This window comes from Macrobrachium rosenbergii, chromosome 6 (genome assembly GCF_040412425.1).
Source record: "Macrobrachium rosenbergii isolate ZJJX-2024 chromosome 6, ASM4041242v1, whole genome shotgun sequence".
NCBI lineage: Eukaryota > Metazoa > Arthropoda > Malacostraca > Decapoda > Palaemonidae > Macrobrachium > Macrobrachium rosenbergii.
In genome coordinates this window covers 28,812,036-28,835,511 of record NC_089746.1, presented here as the reverse complement: position 1 = coordinate 28,835,511, position 23,476 = coordinate 28,812,036, and the positions used below count along the sequence as shown (strand labels likewise).

Genomic DNA, 23,476 nt, shown 5'->3' with positions numbered 1-23,476 from the left:
GGGATTAATGCCGTCAGTGCACCTTGCATTGTGCACTCTAGGCATTACTAAAGGGTGGCGCTTGCAGCGTCCCTTCGGCCCCGATCTGCACCCACTTTTTAGCACTTTACCTCTATCCCCGCTTAATTTCCTCAATCTATTCTTAGTCCAAATGTGGGGTTTTCTCTTAAGTTCCTACTTTAGATCCTTGTACTTTATTTTCTGGAACCATTCGCATTGCTGTCCAACCACTCCAATTGCCACTTTACACTGTCTGAACCGTTGAATGGCGAAAATGCCTGGCAGCCGAGATTTTATCAAATCAAATCGAAACGAAATTTTTTAGTCTTATAGACCTCAGCAGTCTCCAGAATGAGGTTCCTAGACCCATGCTCTTTTCTGGCATGGCAGTTGAATTGCTACTAGGTACCTTAATTCGCAACTTAGGTAAAGCGAGGCACATTGAGATATAACGTAACAGGACTAATCCGTGACATTTAGCTAGTATAAAAAAATACGTGGATAGATTAAATCTATGCATAAAAATGTGTCATTGTTGGATTTATGGTTCCTTTTGATTTGATTTTGGAGATTTTTGTTCAAAACCCCAGTAATATATGGAAAAACGTCTTGGACACTTGATCACTACCTAGATGCGACTTTAAAGACAAAATGAAATATTAGGGTTAGATTTTGAGGTTAAAATACTAACCTATATTTCGAAAACTGCGTATTTTTATGTTTGATAGAATCATATTCCTCCAAAATACCGATGCGAAAGACAAAAAATAAAAAAAATAAAAAAAACAAAAGAGAAAATTATTTTAATTCATAGTAGAGCCTGCTACAACGAATAAAAATGTTGCTACAGAAAAGTATTTGCGTGGGTTCATTTTTCTAAAGGACAGCTTAAATTATTTAGCATTACAAACGATGTAAGGGATTGATTGCCGTTCCCTGTTGTTATTACGACGACGGTTACAGCTTTCCAGTTCGATAAAATTCGGTCCCCGTTTTGGAGGTAAGTAGTTTAGCGCTTCCATAATGAGATCAGAGGCAATTTTCAGGAATTCCCTGAACTGAAGCATTTTGGCCTTTCATTTTTGTCTTTTACACTGGAAAGTCTCTCTCTCTCTCTCTCTCTCTCTCTCTCTCTCTCTCTCTCTCTCTCTCTCTCTCTCTCTCTCTCTCTCTCTCTCTCTCGTGGTTATCATTCTCTCTTTTATACTTGAGAAGTCACATTTAACAGAGATTAATGTGGTGATATAAATTAATAACAGTTTTCTACATTTCTCACTTTATATGCGTTCGTAACAAAGGATAGGCAATCCAGAAGCATTCTTCTTTCAGTTGTATCTTTTATTCGGAAAACTTACATTCTGTTTTTAATTTTCCTCATCATACTCCTTTTATAACTAAAAAATCGCGTTTAATAATAATGTATATAATGATAACAAAATTAAAAACAATTTTCAACATTTTTTCCATTTTGCATTAGGTGGATGGGATGAAAATATTCCCTCTGAAAGTGTTAAACTTATTTTTTTTTATATTTCTGCCACTTAAAATAACTAATTGCTTGTTTGTAAGCTCTGCTTGTTAATACTGGACGTAAATATTTGAATTTGCTTCTGCTGTGCATTTTTCTTTGATTTTGAAATCGAAGCTGTTACTTTAGTTAGTTTTACCTATATATATATTTATACATATATATAATATATATATATATATATATATATATATATATATATATATATATATATATATATATATACATACATACAGTATATATATATTTAGCGGAAGACTCAAGTTCGATCCCACGCGTACGGCAGAGAACGTGTTTGGGTCCGTTTTCAGAGAATATCCATTGTGCCTATTGATATAATGAGTGAATTATACACCTGGTTATGAGTGCAGTGAGTCATAACCAAAGCAAAGGAGAGTATGTGGCTAGCAACCTCATCCCAGAGAGACTTGCTGAAAAAACGCAAGATTAAAGTCTCTGGGGCCACATACTCTCCTTTACGTTGGTTATGACTCATCGCAGTCTGATAACCAAAGTCTCTGGGGCCACATACTCTCCTTTACGTTGGTTATGACTCATCGCAGTCTGATAACCACCAGGTGTTTAATTCGCTCCCAATATCAGCGGACCCAAAAACGCCCTCCGCCCGTACACGTGGGATCGAGCTCGTGTCTTTCGCTAGTGAGACGTAAGCATTGCAGTTTTTTCCAATGCTTACCAAAGACGGGAATCTTGTGGCTTTGTGTTTCAGCACAATTTATGTTTGGCCATGGTAAAAGCTTCTGGTCTCGGTGGCCAGAACAGTTGAGAGATAAAAGTCTTCTCAGCGACGGTAAAATGATCCCCGATGCCCAGCGGGGTATATTGCGGCGAAACCCGGAAATGCCTTTTGCTTCTTGCACAATAAAGAAATATGTCTTGTAATGCGATAGGACTTTTATGAAATGGTTGTGTTGTGCTAAGCTTTATAGTGAGTATAATATGTTACTGTGCTATCTTGTTGAATTGTTATGTGTATATTTAACGTTCTTTCATTAGTTTTTGATCATATACTTTCAAAAGTATTAATATTCTTACATTGCTTTCATTATTTCTTGCGTCATTATGTTGTTACTCTTTTACATTGTTATCGCTTTACTTATGTTCTTGTAGTACTTCCTGACTACACGAGGTCATGATTATTATGTGTGCATATTTACGAATAGCTTTAATCATATAACTTCAAGAGAAGTGATATTCATTGGCATAGAGATTTTAAACAGATCATATACATTATATTCGTGTATTATGCGCTTGTTTTATTATGTATTAATTCATCTCATCTCTTCTTCGATTACCGTTTTTTTATATCAGTTTAATCTGTAAACAAGGAAGTGGCTGAATTTTCCGTAGAAGTGAAAAGGAGAGAGAGAGAGTTTCAACTTCGCATGATATTTAATTCTTTTACCTGGTTAAAAGGAACCCCAGAGAGAATGTTATACGAGTATATGGAAATATATAACATTTAAAAAGAGAGAGAGATTAAAAAGGGGGAAGGTGCAGAACCAGTCATTAAAGAGATTATTTATGAAGGGACAGACAGACATGACACGTGAGTGGGAAAGGGAAGACAGAGGAGAATGTAGTCATGAGTGAAGGAAGATGAAAGCTAAGCTGAAAAGGAGCCGTGTTCAGGGAGATGAAAGATTAGAATCGGAATACAAAGCACAAAGAGATAAGGAAGGAAGGGGCGAGACAGCGAAATATCATTTTGTAAAAGAGTATCAGAAGGTGACCCTTCCGTAATCCTTGTAGAACCATCAGGATTAAGACGTAATTGATTGCAGACGCCAATTCTCAAAATGGAAGAACTGTTGGGGCTGGAAGGATATCCAGGGAAGGCTGAAACTAAGGAGAGCAAGGGATCTTTGGGAAACAGAAAGGCAGAACAGCATTTGCCCTTATACGACGTATCCTTGCATAGACTTTTTTTTGTATTGTCATTTTTGTTATGGTAATTTAATTCCGATATATAACTTTTCAAATAAGTAATGAATTTGCCGGCCCTATCATAGTAAGGTTAAGTCAGAAAGACAAGGTTAGTTTAGTTTGATTCTCATGTTACAGCAGTGTCCCCCGCAAATGCTGCTCTTTTATGTCCCCCACCCATGACTGAAGACGCCGTCGCCTGTGAGGTGTTACGTTCCTGGAGTTGACAAGGTTAGGTTATGTTAAAAAGACGGGGTTAGGTTAGTTTGAGCGAATGCAGTCACTAAGAAAAATCTATCACAGTCTAATGTATACAGGGTTCAACAATTTTTTTCAGGCGCATCTTTGACTGAAAACGTGAATATGCGAAGTGCTAAAGAGAAACTGCGTTATTTATGTATGTTTTTCTTATAAATTGTGGGAGAATTCTGTGGGAAATGGCTTTTCGTTATTCATTGTTGATTTTAACAATATTGCATGCATTGTGCAACGCACGTACGGTATATTCCACCATCGCTCAAGAACTCACGATTGCTCTGTATTACCGTTACCTTCATTACATACAAAATACAAATATTATGGAATACACTGAGTAATATTTAGGGCTCGGATGTGTTTATCTACTGATGTCATGCCCGACCCTGATGCCAACTTCAGGCGCATAATATATCCTGAGAAGCGCGGCCTGCGAAGCGTGTGGGCGTAGTGTCCTAATTTTTAAAAATTCTTGTTGCTTAGATTTTCGTTCTGTTTTGTGAATACTTGACATCATTGCGTTGATAGAAAATTCTCCTGGTAAAAGTTTCACAAAATGCAGGAGTTTATTAAGTAACATCATTTCCATTATCATTACTATAATTTTGTATCCTTTTAAAGAGGGTGGCACCTCCAGGTTAAACGCTTCCAGTTTCTCAGCGAGTCTTTGGGGATGAGTTTGCTAGCCCCACCATCTTTTCTTGAACCCAGCAGGTGCTGATAGGCCACCTTTTTACGACTGGGAGACTGGAAGGGCTGGAACGATGCACTGACCTAGGAGACTTGAACGGAACGCTGCACCACTTAGCCGTGGCATCCACTATGCCCTATTGCAAATGTGGTCAGTGAGTTTGTTACGCCTCTGCCCCATATATAGATAGATAGATAGATAGATAGTGTGTGTGTGTGTGTGTGTGCTTTCTTGTTAAGTTGAATGTCAGTCAGGACCTACTGTAGTATACTCTGAAAAAAACTACATTTAGTGGTTTCCTTATTCCAACTACGATAATTGCAGTGTTAATTCCTGATGGAAGTTTTACTGCCAGCCATCTTTCAAAGCCTGGTGAGCGTCGCTTTAGTTAGTGGGTGTTACTCATTTTGACACTGTTAGGTTTCATGAATTAATTTATCAGATATTTTTATGCTGCAGCCGCTGTTTCACCTACATATTTTTTTATATCAGATTATTTTTAACATGCCCCTTATTGTACTTAAATGTTCGCATAACCGTTTTTTTTATTGGGATTTTTGTCTTGTTCCATCAGATTATGTACACATTGAAACTAATGATGAATGTGAACTTTTAGATAATTGTCACACAGTTGGTTGCTATATGTAATGCATGTTGAGTTCTCCTTCGACAGATTTTCCAGCAAATAAATATTAATAAGCGAAAACACCTAAAATATCAGCCTGCATTCAGTAAGAAAAGTTCGCCAAAAACATGTTGATTCCATTAAATCGATATCATTAGGACTGTTACTAATACTACTGTTACTAGCAGTGGCAGCAAAAGCAGTAGTAAGATGTTTTTTGCTAATGTTGTTGGGGTAGGGTAATTGAAGTAAAATAAAAAGATCGCTGTTAACAAAAGCACAAGACTTGCTGTTGTTCTGACTGCTGTATTTAACTACAGGCTTTGTCTACCTACGCTTATTTATATTTATGTATTCATCTATATTCGGACTTGAACCGATGACTGTCCATTTGGAAAGTGAAATATTTAGAACTGATATCTCTCACTACACAACGCTTACCTTCCCAAATGTGGCCCATGAGGGGCAGCTCGTCGGTATATCTTGGCAGCATCGCAGAACTTCCTCTGCCTACGCAGCCGGCAGGCATTGTCTTATTCATTTGGTCGTCTGGGACTTTGGGGTACCGGTGGGCAAAGTCAGGTAAAGATGTCAATGCTTAGTTTTTATCATTCATTGCCGATTATACTTTTTATGGTACCCAAGATTTGTCATATGTGTATAGACTTTGTTTTTCAGAATTGTTCAGAAATGGTTACGAAATCGTTTCCATTCAGTTTGTTGGATGTGGTCAAGTTCTACGGCATCAATATGTACCTTTCTCTTTTTGTATCAGAAAGAGAAAAAATAACAGATGTGATTAATTAGTGCTTCGAACAGGAGGGCCTCGTCGAGGTAATCCTCACTCCAGCGGGGTGAAGCCATTCATCAGATAACATTCTCTTTCTCACTCTGTTTTTAAGAACTACTTCTCAACTACACATCTGCAAAGGCAAGTCCATTTTCAGCGAGTGGCATGCAACATGCTTTCCATACTCGTAGGTCAGATTTCATACATTTATGCTCAGGAATGATTTTCTGGTTATGGAACCTCTGACTTTCCTACGTGTTTCTGTGTTTCTGTATTTCTTATCCTTTAGTTTTTAAAGAGGTAAATATGACATCGGCGGTTTTTTTAAACCGCAAAGGATGGGTTTTTTTGCCTTCCTTCAAAACTTAAAAAAATCTCATATTAGTTTTGCTTTGTTTACTAACCCTCCTGTTTCAAAGACGAGAGTCTTTGTCTTAACTCTTCTCTTCTATTGTCTTTGAGGATGATGGGATGCATTCGCGAAAAGCGAAGACAAAACATCGAGGTATATTCACTTGACACAAAATACCGTTAAGTGACAAAATACCGTACTTAACGAAATCTTGGACGCTACAGTGCATGCCGAAAACATGCGTCGCTACAGTGCATGCAAAATATATGCCGTGACACGTGCCTGTGCATAATAGGATTCCTTTCCCATATTTTACGTATGTACGAGTGATAATGCACTGGACATCAGTAAAGTAATACGATGCACCTGGATTCTGAAGATTTATGAGTAATTATATAACGTTAATAGCTTCATATTTACAGGAGAGAGAGAGAGAGAGAGAGAGAGAGAGAGAGAGAGAGAGAGAGAGAGAGAGAGAGAGAGAGAGCGCGGTAACGATGTTCTACAAGCATTAGGAATGTTGGGTCGAAGATAAGCACAATCTCGTCGACGGTCGGGTGCGAATAAATTTCACACCAGTTCGTTCATGACAATTATTTGATGCACGAATCATACTTCATGTCTAGTACTTTTCAGCACCTAACATTAATTACATAAAAACTTTTCCAGTGAACGTAGAGCAGGTACAGTCATAAAAACTATAAAGTATTTTCCCTTATTTCGTGTAAGACCTAGGAATATACTGTGTGTGTATATGTATATGTATATATATATATATATATATATATATATATATATATATATATATATATATATATATATATATATATATATATATATATATATATATATATATACTCCTTGTCTTAATAGTGCTAACCTCGCCTTCTTAGCGGGAGAATGGGTGTTCCTCTCAGGAAAAGATGCGATTTTAATTTGTTTACTATTAATTTACATCGCGTATATTCACAAGACAAAATATTTAACCGAATATTCATGTCTTCGTTTTTTTACCCAATTAGGTTGTAGACTATGACCAAACATTGTTTTACTATGAAGCAAGTGTATAAACAGAACTAACGGAACTAAAAAAAAAACAGAGCGCGCCAAACAACGTAAGATATGTTTGCCATTTAACATTAAAGACTCTGGTCATGCGCTTGTGAGCGTCTTACATTAGAATGCAAATAGCCTTCAGAAGCTACCGAAAGTTCACCAAGGTCACGTTGCTCTGGGTTTATTTGGGAGATGATCGATGAGTTACCAAGATCTCTGTAACGCCGAAGAGATGCTGCGATAAGAACTTAAGTTATGGCTTTTTATTGAAGGAGTAGACAGCACTTGATTTGTCGTGCAAACCTTACTCGCTATTTTACTGTTAATGATGGTGGTTTTTATTTTATGGTAAATGTGGTCGACATATGTATGGTTTTTAATTTGTTACATTTGCGTGCGTCGTAATTTTTGTTTCGAAATCACGTCAGCTGAAAGGCAACGCAGCCGACTTCCGTGCGTTAATGGCATGTTTGTTGGAGACCGAGATTTCTTACGCATTCAGGAGATTGCTCTCTCTTCATTTAAGTCCCAGAGGCATTTCAGCGACCATATACAGTTCAAACAGACAGAGAGCTAACTCATAGATATCACTTTTCATTTTTAACTTCAGCAAGATGACATGGATATTTGAATAGCTCATAGAGAGATTTTCAAATGTGTGAGGTGTGGTTGTGAGAGAGAGAGAGAGAGAGAAATATTCATATATACCTTGTGTGCTTCAGATCCATAATTATCTGTCATATCAAAGACATTCACGTGTGTGCATGAATGTGTGAGTGTTTGGAAAAGAGAGGAACGCACACGATCAGGCAGAGAGAGAAACCTACTTCATAGATATCAATGACTTTCGTCACTCCTCTTTTAGCATATTTTGGTAAAGATTTAATGTTCCTTTATAGCCATAGTAAGCTGTTACATTATAGCACGAATATATTTATATAAGTAAAAAGCTTTTGAGAAAGATTTTTGAAATGAGAGAGAGAGAGAGAGAGAGAGAGAGAGAGAGAGAGGGGGGTACTGTACTGTATATGATTACGTTGGCTTTATACTTACCCGGGTCCTTCCCTGAGTGAGAGCAGTCCGTAAGTGTGGTTAGGTGTTAAAGGGTGTAAGAAGCCTGGTTTAGACTTCTAGACGTAGCCTACCAGCTAAGAGGGAGAGATAGAGAGAGATACATACTTCGTAGTAACTTGATTTAGAATGAGAAAAATAATTGCTGTCTTTTTATTTCCGCAGTGAGTTGTTAGGCTGGAGAAAGGGAGGGTCTCATCAGCGGAGCTTTAAGAAATATTTTATTTGTCCATTAAGAATGAGTGAGAGTAATTTGGGCATATTTGCATGTAATGAATGTCTTTCTGTGTACGAAAAGTCCACTCGAAAAGACGCTGCAAAAGGTTTACGGTGGTAGATAATATTTACCGAGGCATGAGCAGCAACGCGCATAGTACAACGAAATTGGAAGGTGGCAGTGCTGGAATCTTATTTCCGGGCGTTAGTTATGCATTGGTTCCTTGTCACTCGAGTTTGTAGTATTATCATTTACGTTTTGTCTTTCCTGTATTGCTGTCTGTGTATTACAAATTTTAGACACCTTTGTATGTAGAACACTTCTCCCTTGGCATTTTAATGCTTCATTCAGAGTGTCGTAAAGCGCTTCCAACCCCATTGAGGTCTTCGCTTGAGTGATTCTGTACTTTGTTTGGTACGTAGGGTCCGGTCATTATCATGTAACTTTGTCATTAGTTCCTTTTGAGTATGATACACTTTCATACGGATGCTAAAAGCTGCAACTCGTCATCGGTTTTCAAGTGTTAGATCTGTCGTGCTAGAATGTTTGAGTCGGAGAAGCTGAAACCATTGGTAGTAAGAAATTGTATTAAACATAAACGTCTTGGAATGTTCCAGTGGATTAACTAATTGTCCTGTGCTTTAAGTATAAAATTGTGGCGAACAGTTTGCGAATTACAGATGATTAATTACGTCATGATTGATTACAAGTTGTTAAGAGCAATGATTCATTCGTATGATTTTGATGCAAAAGAAAGGCAAGTAAACGCAGCAATTCAGTCTGTCTTGAATTACATGTAATCATACACAAAACATTGATTGTGAAGACTGTATTTCACTGCTATCGCAGTTATAAGCTTTTGTGATCCTAGAATGCGAGGCTGCCCTGGGGTCACTCCAACTTGTCTCCTAGGTAGGATTACCAGCGGACGCCCCACGGTCAATAAATTTTCTATTTATGTGACGCAGCCGTGCCCAGGACTTAGGTGACTCGAACGCACTTCACGAATGCGCAGCTAATGGTTGTTGACTGCAGTCGCTTTAGTGAGATTGAATGACGATCGGGGTGAGAAAAGAGCAAAGGAGAAAGTAACTTGTAAAGTGGCACAATGTGGTAATAGCAGTCCGTGCCGTGGGCACACCGTTGCTCCCCTACGGGCACTGAACTCTCCTACCCCAGCTCACCCTCGGGCGTTGACGGCACACCCAGTTTAGCCACGCACACTTCTTCGTTTCTTTACTTGTCCCAATTTTGGATTTTTTTAATCGAAAGGAGGATTGCCTCTGTAGCAGTGCCACCGAAATTTCGAGCTTGGCTGGGTCTCATGCGTTATGTTCCACCAGGTGGGTCCAGCTGCCGAAATGCTATCTCAATAAGCTAGTCAGCAACTCAGTGATCATATCCCTCAGTCACCGGGTATGGAATCCTCTCGCTCTGTGCTGTCCAATCGAAACCAAGAGTTTATTTTGCCTAGAAGGTTCCGATTGGTGCATGGAAGCCTCTGAAGTCTACGCTAGTCTTACAAAACTGACTACCGGCGTCTACGGACCAATCAGAAAGGTGACAAAGAGGGGCTCATATTCTCATTGGCTGCCGTAAGTGCGTGAGCTTTTTAGATGGCACAGTAATGCTGATCCCGTTGTATGAGTGAGCTTGGAATCTCCATTTTGTTGCCAGCTGTAGGATATTGTCTTCAGAGTGCACCTCAATTTTCTTGCGTTGCGATCATATCCTACACTTCATTCTCACCGGATGTTGAAGGACATCTACAAGGAACCTATCGGCCTTGCTTCTTCATGCTGTTGTTTGCTTGACGTTTCAAGTAACCAATGACGCGCCCCTATTGTATAGAATTATCGTGTTAAAAGATAAGCTTGAAAGGTTGGGGTCATTCCTGTAAGATTGGTCTTGATAACCCTGCACATCGGGAACTTTCGCCGAAGTTTCCAGTTCATGGGGAAGGCGAATCGGCTTTTAGGAGGAGAACAGGAAAAGAAAACAAAATTCACATTCAGAATTTTTGTGTACTTGCTTCATTTGTCCATTGCCTAGCATCCGATGTTAATTTCATTGACTGCACCCAATGAGTCTCCTTTTCTTCACCGACAGCCTTACCAAACAATGAGCAGGATATCAAAGGGTGGTCATTTCGTCCCTCACCACGCCTCCCCACATCCCCCAAACTCGGCCAATTCCGTCCCCTTAGTACCCTCCATATCTACGTTGTGAGCCCTATCTCCCTTCCGCCTTCCCCTTCTCCTTCCCAAAAATCAAGCCCACCGATTGTGATACCTGACCACACCGAAGTATCACCCTTGCCCTCTCTTCCCCCTATAACAAACAAACGCATACATACACACCGCTAACCACTTCCCATCCTTCCCTAAGACTTTTTCTGATACACCTGTTGCCTTAAAATTGAATTCTGTATCACCTGTGCATTGGATTATGGAGGATTTGGCTCGGCGGGATCTTCTTCAGTAGGGGAGCGTATATCACTCGCCACTACATTTGATGGCGTTAAAACCTTTTTGCTTGATTGATTCATTTGCCAGATGACTTGTAGATCGGGATTAACTTCTATTAGGAATTAAGCAGGCTAGGAAAAAGACGTTAGGTAATCTCTCTCTCTCTCTCTCTCTCTCTCTCTCTCTCTCTCTCTCTCTCTCTCTCTCTCTCTCTCTCTCTCTCTCTCTCTCTCTCTCTTTTATTTTGAAATTCTGAGTCTTTTGGAAGATATTCACTGTTGTGAAGTATTAATCGGTTATCTTCATATTTATGTGTATTATACATATATGCAAATATACTTAATTTTTTCATGAGCATATGCCTTATCTTGCTGTAAAGATTACACTGAGGCTAAAACTTGTTCGCCAGTATACCAGACATCTTTTTATTAAGAAAAGTGAGCCTTCTTGACGGTGCTCTTGGAAGCCGCACTGCTGTATGTGTGTCTAAATACACATATACACATAACATTTTCATCTTTGACATATAATTGACATAATGAATGAAATACTCATTTACTACCTGCTCTCCATTCATTGAGTTTAGTTGCAGGGGAGTCAACGGCTCCAACACTGGCTTCAAGTCATGTTCATCATTTTCATTTATTCATTTCCTCTTGGCCAGCGTCCACAGCAGAGCAACTCCAGTGAACGCCGTCATCAAGACTCACTTTTCATCCTCAGCTTAACCTTTACAGCGAGAAAAGGCTGATTAGTTTAAATTCCATCCAAAATTATATTCTTATGAAGACGGTGGTTTTAAATATCATTATATATATGCATACATACACTGGTAACTGATTATTAATTCACAACAGCAAATGTTCTTCCAGAAGACTGTGTGTATATTTGAAATATCATAATGCTACTAAGACCATATCTGTTTCATTTTTCATTTTTTCTTTTATTATTTTTCGTTTAAAGGTTACGTGTTAGTATAGGTTACGCGCGTGCATATCTATTTGTATGTGTATATATATATACATATATATATATATATATATATATATATATATATATATATATATATATATATATATATATATATATATAATGTTTGTTCAGACCTGAGAAGAAAGATGGCAATGATTGCATTATATTTTTGCTGAAGTTGAAAGACACCTGATGAAAACTGGAAGATTATGCGGTGATCATGAAGCAGACAACAAACATGACGGATAAAAAGCAAAGAAAGAAAACTAACGTGATGAAACAAGCTAAGAAAGAAAACTAAGAGATGATGTTTTCCTAACAGTTGCCTGTCATTAATGCAGACAAGACTGACTTAAGGAAGAGAGGAGCGAAGTAAAAAGAAGCTTTGGATGGAACTGCTTTCTTAGTTGTTTTTCTTCAACACTAATACCTTCTCGGCCAATCTTGTGTGATTATCAGTTGTTTATGTCTCTCTCACATGAGCTTTTATAAAGATTAACATTATTCGCTTCAAAAGTAGTGCATGAATGAAAGCAAAAGGGTAATGCGCAGTGGTTTCCAGATTACTAGGTCCTTTGAATAATTCGCTAGTAGTTTATTTAATTTTATAGGTAGGTGCTATGGAAATCAAAGTTTCTCGCCTTCAGATAAGGGCTCTAGTGAATCCAAACTTATGCCAGTGACACTGCAAGTGAATCCGACAAAAGGAGGGACAGAGACAACATAAAGTCAAAACTTGTAGTCTTACTCTGCACGTCGTTAAGGTCTGCCCTATTTTTTTACCAATTTGTTTTTATCGACATAATCAAAAACGCTTTTCTTTCAGATTTTCGGATAGGCATGGAATGAGTTCCCTTCAATCTCTTTTGGCATGTTTACTCTCTGCCTGAACTCCCATCTGGTCTAGGCCTTCATCTGTACCCTATGTCCATGATTTCCTTGGTCTTTTACTGATCTACGTCCAACTGTTCCATACCCACTGCTTATCCAGCTTTACTGGTCTTCACCCTTTCTCATCCCATGTGCAAATGATCTCAGGTTATATTGCTTTATACTATACATAATTATATTTTTCCCATATTACCGATTTTTTAAACATCAGTATCATGCATTTATCAGTTTATATCTCACCTGAGTTTAAAGGTAACAGGATTATATAAGAAAATTACTGCAGTTTACCAGAGGGAAACAAGAGAAGAGGTAAAAGTAAAGACAACGGAACTCGGCGGATAAAAAGGGGCCAGAACTGGAGTAAGGATGCAGGTGAAAGTAGTGAGGATTGAACACCTTATGTAAGTGAGGATAAACAGAACGCAGTGGAAAATATAGTTTGATTTAGTAAAATAAGATATGAAGTTTACGGGTTTCGCAGTCTACTTACATTAAAATCGTTTTCTCGAGAGAATGCGGCAGATACAAATTTTAAAGAGGAATAAAAATTGCAGAAAATTTTCAAGTTGCTTAAGTATATAAATCAGTTACATTAACAAGAGGAGGTCTAAATATTCACCTAAAACTTCTCCCTTCTCCTGTCAGCGCTGTTAATGCTGTGACGGAAGGTATTACGACCTCACTTCAAGAGAGTTCGCTATCAAAGGTGCAGGATCCAGAGAACTGATAACGTAGGCGAGGGATAGTCAGAAAGTATTATTTCTTACGAAGGGAAAAATTTACAGTGACATCACCTTTTGAAGATGACGTCATTGTCATCGCGATGAATAGGTGAAGTAACATTCTTGGTTAAACATTTATTAACAACCTTTTGGCTCCATAGATATAGCGGTAAACCATTATTAGAGATATTACAGTACTTATATGTCTTTATCTGACCGCAAAAATCTGAAATTCATGGGAAAAATCAGTACTAACTTTTAAAAAAAATCTGATTTTTTTTTATCTTGATACTGCTATATTTGTAAGAAAAAAAAAAGCCATGGGCTGAAGGAAGAAATGTACTATGTCAGTATAAAAATGGTTTGCAAATTTGGGCATTCATAATACAATAGTGACGTAAAGTGCTAAGTGAACAAAGTAGTGTCCCATGAACTTAACGAAAGTCACAACGAAATTTTCCACTAGAACGGAGCTCCTTTGTTCTCGATTTGTGTGACTTATGCAGTTAAATCAGTCTTTTATGGAGTTATATCATGCTGCCTTTTAGAACAAACCTTTTGTTATTCACAATGTCCTTGCGTAATTTCCAAATTTCCATTATGTAGTTCAACATTTTCGATACAAAGTTGTATTGTCACTTAAAGCGATTGTTAAACAGTCGGAATTGCTGCTTTTCTTATTTTGTTAATAAAAGACAGTATTCAGCCTTCTTCATCATCAGTTTCTGTGAGTACAAACTTCATGTTCAGTCTTTAATTGACCAAACCTATGCAGTTTAGCGTTTTCTATTTTAAAATTGAATCCTAAAATCTCTTAAAAAATTAGTAAAAGTTTCCTTGTTTCCTCTCTCTCCGTGTTAACGGAGAAGATTTTGTACCTTCTCTATCGTCAGCTATGGGAGTACAAACTCGGCATTTGATAATCTTTGTACAAAGAAAATTAACGTTACCTTCACGACCTCCCTTAAGGGGCTGCGATGACGGATCAAGTGTAAATCGCTCATGAAGGAAGGACTCGTTTCAGAGAAGAGCTTTGCGTCGCGTCAAACTTTTGTAAAGATCTAACAATCCAAGTTGATCGAAGTCGTAATGCTGTATTTTCAAGTATGTTATTTAACATTTTGCGAAGAAGTGTAATACTGATTATATTGTAGCGGATCGTTTGTTTATACGTATTATATTGTGTTTTAATTAGTGTTTTACGAAGAACCGTGATGATAATAGATCAATATCGACCTTTGAAACTTGAAAACAAAAGAAATAAACAAATTAAGAACAGACTTACTTAAGTCCACGTAAAGTTTTGGAGCGTCAAGCTCCGAAACTGTACGTTGATTTCTTAACTCTATTTGTTCTTGATTTTTTTTTAGAACTGTGATACTGAAAATCATTATCATCTTCGTCTTCATCATTAACGTTGCGTGTCAGGTTTTGACTTTGTTGGGGGTGGATGTGAAATGAGTCTCTGTCTCCACTCTTCTTTCATGTACACTTTATTCTGAACTCCCATCTAACCCAGGTCTCCGTCTTTGCCCTTTATCATGTGTTTTCTGGGCCTCGCTACTAGTCCTCGTCCTTCCATATCTATGTTTTCTGTTTCCATATCTAATACTGAATGTTTATCTAATAGTGAATGTTTATCACTGCTAACGAATCAGTTCAGTTTTAACGTTTCAGTGAAACAGGAAGTATACTTTGAAAAAGAGCAAAGTTAATTGTGGCATCGCGTACGTTTAATGTTCGTATATAGAGCAAGCTCAGACAAAGAACACTGCTCCAAACACCCACCACCCCGTCCGTCTCTCTCTCTCTCTCTCTCTCATTTGATATAACAGAACTGGTCACGAAAATCTACATGAAGTTCGCCGACCTAACCCCTGAGCCCAGGCTGCACAAGACGGGGGAGCCGAAGATAGGTTGGGGGCGTCAACGGGAGCTAAAGAGAGGACCACCAAGAATTTTGGAAGCTAATTTTGAAGAGAATATTTACTGTTTTTCCTTCCTAAATCAGTATTGAATGCTCAGTGCTCAGTATCAATCATTTCTGTGCTTTTATTACGAGAATATTTAGTTTTCTACAGTCTTCCTCTTAATTAAATCTTTAGTATTGAGTGCTAAGAGTCTTTTCTTAAACACCCAGTGTTCAATGGTAGTCCTTTCCACAAATTTTCAGAATATATAGAGTTTTTCCTTCTTAAGTCTACATTGAATTCTAAGTGCTGTCAGTACCAATCGTGTCTGTTTGTATTACAAGAATATTCCGTTTCTACAGTACTGAACGCTAATGATCTCAGTCCTTTCCGGTTCCTTCCTAAATCTATGTACAATACTTAATACTTATTGTTCAATATTAAATCTTTCCACTTTTTGTAGTATTCTGTACTTTGCCCTCATAGATCTGCTTTGAATATGCAGCATTCATTATTAATCCTTTCCATATTTTTGTAGAGGGTATTCGGTGTCTCCCTTTCTTAGATGCACCTCCAGTAATCCGTATTTTAGTTCCTCCTAAATCAACCTTGAATAGTCAGAGTATCTTTGTTTATTATTAAATCCGCCTTGATAGCCCCAGAGGGTTTCTGAGTCCTCTCCCCAGCTCCCACCCACATTTCCGTATTGTCCCCCTTTTCTCCCGCATTCCTGGGTGGAGACCGACCTTTGTTTGCAAGAAACAGGCTGTGATGTCAAGCCATACTGTGATTTGCCGTTGTGCTGATGTAAAGCATATTTTTCAATTTTAAATACGCTTTTCAAGAACCCTTTTCAATTATTTATTGAATCACTAATATATCGGTCAAACAGTCGAAAAAGTGTTGTTTAAAAGTCATGATAAAGTCTTTGGTTATTATACCTGAGCATAATAGTTGGATATGCCTCATCCTATATATTTACTTTGTGTTTTTCTCGCGAAGCGCTTACCCTTTTTTTATCATCTTTTAATTTAGAATTCTCTATCACCTTATGTTTTCCCGGATTAATAGCGTTCATTTCTTCAAGAGGCTGAAGTTCTGCCGCTTTGTTGGTGGCTAAGCCCTGCCATTCCTCTTTCATTTTTTTTATTGTTTCATTCTAGTCTAGAAAGGCCAATTAGGATGCCCGTTCATTTAACCTTTGCTCTTAAAAAACACAGTCACTGGATGACGTGAAACTGTCAGAAAACCAGTTTTCGATTGAATTTCTTGACTCATGTAAGACAGTTTCTTCAGGCAGTGTTATAAAGAATATGTGCAGCTAAGCGTAAGAAATAAACTGTAAAAGTGCCCCTTTGTCCATTGTTTTGGATTTTGAAAGTTAAAATACTTGTTTGCAAAAGTGCGGTTTAAGGGAACCAAGTTAAGTAACTGTTCTATCTCTTCTCATTCTATTAAGTAATCTGTTGAGAGAACGCTGCTTCGTAGTTGAAGCCTAAGGGTGCTATAATTATAGGAGCCGAATAGATAAAAACAATTAATGCCACTTCTGAAAAGCTTTTGAGATTGATGAATGAGTTTCTGTACAGTCTCATAGTAATGCAGTAAAGAGTCAGTGAAAAGAAATACCGTCCTTTCCAAAAGTCTTGTAGGAAGTATCCGGCCTACAAAAACTGGGGTTTTTATTTTGGAATAAACAGTGTCGTTTTACCTGAATCTTATAAACATGTTATCTTTAATTAATGTCTTTATCATAAATCTTGTAGGAACTGGCCTCCATACAAACTTAACATACGGGTAAGGTAAATTATCTGGAAATGAACTGTTCTTTTTAAGAATCTTGTAGGAACAAGCGTTTATACACGCTTATATTTTTATGGTCGTAGAACAATCAGTGCGTTTTTTATCTAGCAAAAATGGTCCTTCTCAAGAACTCATGATACTTTTAATGGTCCTAGATACAGACGGCATATTTTATTATATAGATAGGAAATGAAGTTGATTACCAGGACAAAAGTTAGCGCTTCTAACTGGCCATAAAGATTTATTATTTTTATTGCGTCTTATAAACAAAGACGATACCATGACATTTTTTTTGTATGTTGGATCGAACTTTGAAATTAAAACTAATTTTCCATATGAGAATGTTTTATACTTTCAAATAACACATTGCTGTTGAAATTAAAACTCATTTTTCATGTGAGAACGTATTATACTTTCAAATAACACATTGCTGTTGAAAAAGAAGGTCAAAAGCACGGAGCCATGTATAATCACTCAACTAAAAATGTTTAAAAATTTTTGTCCTGATTACACAGTTCAAAAGTTAAATAATTTGCTATTAAACAACATTACTTGTACATTTTGACAGTTGCTCTTTAAGCTCGCTAATTTAGTAGAATTAACATCATTTCCGTAGTATTTTCCTAAGATTGTAGGATAGACACACAACGTGTAATCAAGGACAGACTAGAAAATATTTATTGTGAGTTATTTTACAGATATACTGATAAGGTGTAGAATACCAGTGCTTTTATAATCATTCCAGTGCAGAGTTTAAATGCTGTCTACCCCTAACAGTAAAGCGTCCCAACCTAAAGTACCGACATTTATTAATTTTGTTGGAATTCTTGCTCCTTGTTTACAGCGGTCCATTAAGATTCGCCTTCCACTGGTTTGCACTCTGTAAACCTTACTGGGAGTTCGCATATTTAAAAGAATACAGTCTGTGTTACATTTATTGATATGTGCCAGTATTACAAGAGTATATTTCAAGGAGTTTTGATGTAGTATTGTGCTTGTTTGCAGATCACTTGAAGCCTTACTTGATTAACCTATAAAATTAGAAGCTGTAACTAAACCCCGCTGGGTGAACCTAGGGAGGGCCGAAGGGAGATACTCCAAAAATAGTTATGATTGATTACTAATGACACTGTTTTATGGGATCTACGTTTTCCAATAAATACTGTACATTTCAGTAAGCAAGAACCCGTGCTTAACAAGGCCACTTCATCTAACAGAAACATAATGCGTATTTGTTCGACGTTCTATTGGGTGAACTGACCTACAGTATGTGCCACTTATTTTGTCGCTTACAGGATATGACTCCTAATTTCTTTTTACTTATCTTGTAAAGTAATTATTATGAGTATATGTCAGTTTCATTCCCAGATGCGCTTAATATTTTGAGTTTGGTATACAAGATGACTAATGAGTGTCAAAGTATTTCATTTCAATCAGTAACAGACATGACTGCCAGCCATAAATGACTTTGCTTAATCCCAGGTTTTAGTATATATCGAAGAACGACATTAACGAATGTGTGATATGGATTTTAATTATATATATATATATATATATATATATATATATATATATATATATATATATACATCTGTATATGTAACAATCCTCTCTCTCTCTCTCTCTCTCTCTCTCTCTCTCTCTCTCTCTTTCCCCAGCCCACTAACGCCAATTCTCTTTCTCATCTTACCATTTTCCTTCAGGGCGTCAGAGTGTCGAATTCTCGCTGGCCATTGTTCTTAGTTTGCGAAGTTGTTAGCTAGTTTGGGAGTTTGGGAGCTCCGTATTCATAATTAGTCGAAACGTGTATGCGAAGACTCTCTAAAATATCAAGAGTCATCATCGCCTTCAGCTTGTATGCTGTTAGCGATGACGTCGAAGTATCGTTAATGAACCTTCCATTATAAGACAGAATCGTTCCAGAATCAATGAGGCCGAGAATAGTTAGTTTATGCTCTGAGGCATATCGCTTTACACGCGCAGCTCACCACCCCGTTGTAAATAGGCGGGAAAGGGAATGGATGTCTAACAATGTCAGTTATTTTTTCTGCGAACTTTACGTTTGTTTTCGCTTGTGCTCTTTCATAACCCTTGGTTATTCGTATCTTTTCTATCCACTTTGGTTAACCTTTTATTTCTTTTTGCGGGTTGGTTGAGCCTTGTATCATACACACACTCTGCTCCCTTTCTGGGTGTCATTGTAACCCATTTCCTCTTGTATCAGACTCCTAATGCCTGTTGCATATTTCCAAGCAGTGATTTTTAGAGTCAGATTGCTTGGTCCATAGCAATGTTGGCTGTACTGTGCATATCCATCCTGTCTCTCGTTATCAACTAGGACTGCAGCAGTCTTATTTTGTGTTAGTCTTGCCTTGCTTCATCCATCAGTGAAATCCCATTTTATGCCATCTATACTTATATACTAATAAAATCAATATACAGTACAGTACTAACAAAATCGGTCAGTTTCAGCTTCGCCACTCCTAACGTCTTATCACCCTCTCCCTGGGCTTCTTGAACATGTGTTCAGTATCTTGTACACCTTGGTTTCAACAGAATTCCAATACTGCTTCTCACATATTTCACTCACCAAGGTCATATCATTGAATGGCATCCTCAAAACCATCTTACTTTTTGTTAGACGCACCATTCTTGATACAACAGTGCTATCCTTTCTTATAGCATCTATACTGATAATAAAATAATTCTGATATAGCTTCTCTGCTGGTATCAATCTCTCTCCAAGCTTCTTAAGCACACTGTTCAGCATCTTGTAAACCATAGTCTGGGCAGAATTACAGTACAGCTTCTCACATATGCTCACTCTCCAAAGCCACATCCTCTCGCAATGTTTCTAATTCTAGTTTCCTTGTTTACAGTGCATATTCATCAGAAAACACTTTCACCTTTCCCAAACTTCTTTCATCTTTATCCTATCACTGTCACACATTGCTAAAATTAAACGCGTTTTGCACAAGCTTACCTACTCCATTGCATACCCCTTCCAGTACTCCAGAATCTATATTTCTCTGCCATTGCAGATTAATTTTTGCACCACATACTTTTTATTTTTACACCTAACCTCCTCTATACAGTGATTCCATCCACTCTGTACTTTTTCCTAACATTCACAGAGCTTGCTTCATAATAGTTTTCCTTGGGATTCTTGCAACCCTTGACTAAATACTGCCTGCAAGGTATCAAGGCAAGTTCATTGTTAGAGTTCAGTAGGTTTGGTGCTGTATCTTTCATACAATTTTAGCATGAACCTTGAACCCCGCTCTTTCTCTCTCTCACCCCATTTGTGTGGGCTTGTATCAATACCTAATCTTGGGGGTTACAACCCAGTAACAATAAACACAAGATTTTCTTTGTTATTTCTTAAATGTTTGCTTTTCAGGTGTAGCAACTCAAGGTTTCAATATATGAACCCAGCTCCATTTAGAATTATTTCAACTTAATCTGATAGTTAGCATTTAATTTGTCATCTGTCTATAGCTATTTTTTCAAATAGTGTAACCAGACTAGGGTTACAGCTGTCTTGCCCTGCACATTGGAGTATAAAATTTAGGCTAATGGCAAAGTGCTGGAAGCTATGAAGTTATTCAGTGCTTAAAGGAAAATTGAGAGTAAAGAAGATATAAAGCTTTAACAGTAGGAAAACCCCGCAGTTGCACCATGAAACTATTATTAGAAGGGGGTGGAAAGTAAGATGGAAGAAAGATATGAATGGAGGCACAGTAAAGGGAATGAAAGGGGTTGCAGCTAGGGGCTGAAGAGACACTGCAAAGAACCTTAAGTAATGCACTGCATGAGGTGCGTTGATGGCACTAACTCCCTACAGGTGCCCTGCACATTGTTGCAACCTCTAATTTATAACCTAGCAAAATTATTTCTACAATTTCTTAAAGAAATGCAAAATACTAAAGGAAAAAATGTATAAAAAAAGTTGGAAATATAAATACTCCTCAATTTAATAGTCATCAACACTGTCTTGGCAGTGTTCAAAACTCCCATTGTCATCTGGGTCAGGGATTGAAAGAAGAAACATGTAGTAAGTGTTTTCCCTGTTACATAACTGCCATGTGGAGTGCTCTCACAGCCTGATGTCAGAAAACAGCTATCTTGAAACATTTTCTGATGAATCATTTAATTTATAATCAGCAAAATCATTATAAACTACTGTGCTGCTGCATCAGTAGTACAGTTACATAACCAGTTTATTGAAAAAAAAGGAAAGGCTATACAGTATGGGGAAAATTAAAAATCCATCTTGACTGTTACCTTTATTACCCTTTCAATAAAATAAGTTTTTAGTTTTATAAGTGGATCACCCATCCAGTTATCCTTTAATTGAAGAATTAATGGAAAAGAAATATAACCTCAGATTATTTAATGTATCAAGTTTATCACAGTTTAGACCAACTTGAAGTAATCAGTAACAAATTTTATCAGAGTTAAATCAAGTAGAAATGATTACAGTAAGCTGAATATTTTTTCTGGCGTATAATAAAAACAATCTTAATCTCCAGGTTAGTAAAGGAGTGACATAAGAAATGTCACATGAGTGACACTGCAGAATACTTTTGAGGCACTTTTACTGCTTAAGAAGCACCATATTTAGTGGATTTAAGGATACAGGGGATAAAAAACCTCCATGCAGTTCAGGAGGTGAACCATGTAATTTTGGGCAACAATCCAACACAGAAAAATAAAAGAAGAAAAAAGAAGTATGAAACCCCAGATATTTTCCAAGGATCAGAGGACAACCTATATTTCAGTTCAAACAATCTTAATGATCATTTCGAAGAATCAGTTGGTAGACAAGATTTTTTATATAGAAAAATATTTACATAGGAATCAATATTATTTCCCTTAAATTTTCAAGTGCCACTCCTTTTAAATTAATCTTTTTTAATTTTAGTTTTTAGTAGTTACTGCCATTTAAATGAAACCGAAGTAGAATTATTTTCGCTTTTAATGTCACTCCATAAAAAAAATTTTCATTTTTTATGTTTTACTCCTTTGCACACTAATGCACTGTACTTGTTTTAAAGGTACATACTGCAGACTTAACACTCGCATATTTATTTTGCAATTAAGGCAACATGGGCAGTTTTCATTTCTAATTAGCATTTACATGAACATGCCTTCATATAAGAATTCTTTCACGGAGAGTAAGTTTATGCAAACATAGTCAACCCTCTATCTCAGTAGGAAACAAGTTTCAGGACCTTGTGATGGTTTTGAATTCATGAAAAAAGGTCATCCCTACAGTGTAAGATCATTAAATAAAAAATCATAACAAAATAGTTGTTCATATTGTAAAACTATTATTACATTCTAAGGATTCTGACTATTTTAAGTACTGTACTTTTAGATCCCTGTTCTTAGAATCATTATTCAAAAAGATCTAACTCATAGTTTTAGAGTTAACTGTCCTATCACATCTGAGTTACTGTCAATATTTTGTAATATTTAAGTGGATAGTCATAATGTTGTGTATATTATTACAACTCTCTTATGAACTGAGAATATTCAAAATAAAACCTAATGCTTGTAAATTCAAACGTAAAAATTTTGTATTACAGTATATTCACATCATGAGTTATCAAATACAGTACTTATTTACCTCAGGAAGGTAATTGTTTTTAATTCTTCTTAATACTGTCAGCTATGTAAAGTATCCTCTGATATACAGAATTTCTCATAAAAAATAAGACTTAAGCACTGTAACTCATGTTTATGGCAAGGCTTAAGTGGGTAACATTTTCCCAAAATTTATCTGAAACTGCAAAATTTTTTCAAAAGTCAAATGCCACACTTAATAAGCTATGAATGGAAAAATCCCTCTATTGCCACATGTACAGATACATACAAGAAATGTATATTGTAATTGTGAATAATAGGTTTGAAATGGTTAAGTTTACAAGCACAATCATAAAATTTTCATCACTTTACACCTACTGTGAAAAAATATCATTGAGCATGGCTTCGTGACTGCTATCATAATTTACATAACCTGATGATTGACGAATATGCCAAATTTTTAAGGTACTGTAATTTGTATTTTTCCTGGGTATACAAATTCTGAAAGTCAACTTCTAGAAATTTCGACCAGACTTCATCCAAAGAACATTTTCTTTTTCAAGTGCAAAGGGTTTCATACAGCTGGAAA

General features: G+C 36.9%; 1 long non-coding RNA gene across 3 annotated transcripts in view; it reads left to right on the top strand.

The window, feature by feature from the left end:
- Nucleotides 1-23,476, top strand: part of LOC136839398 (uncharacterized) — a 441,312-nt gene that overhangs the window by 345,583 nt on the left and 72,253 nt on the right. The gene's annotated exons all lie outside the window — the stretch shown is intronic.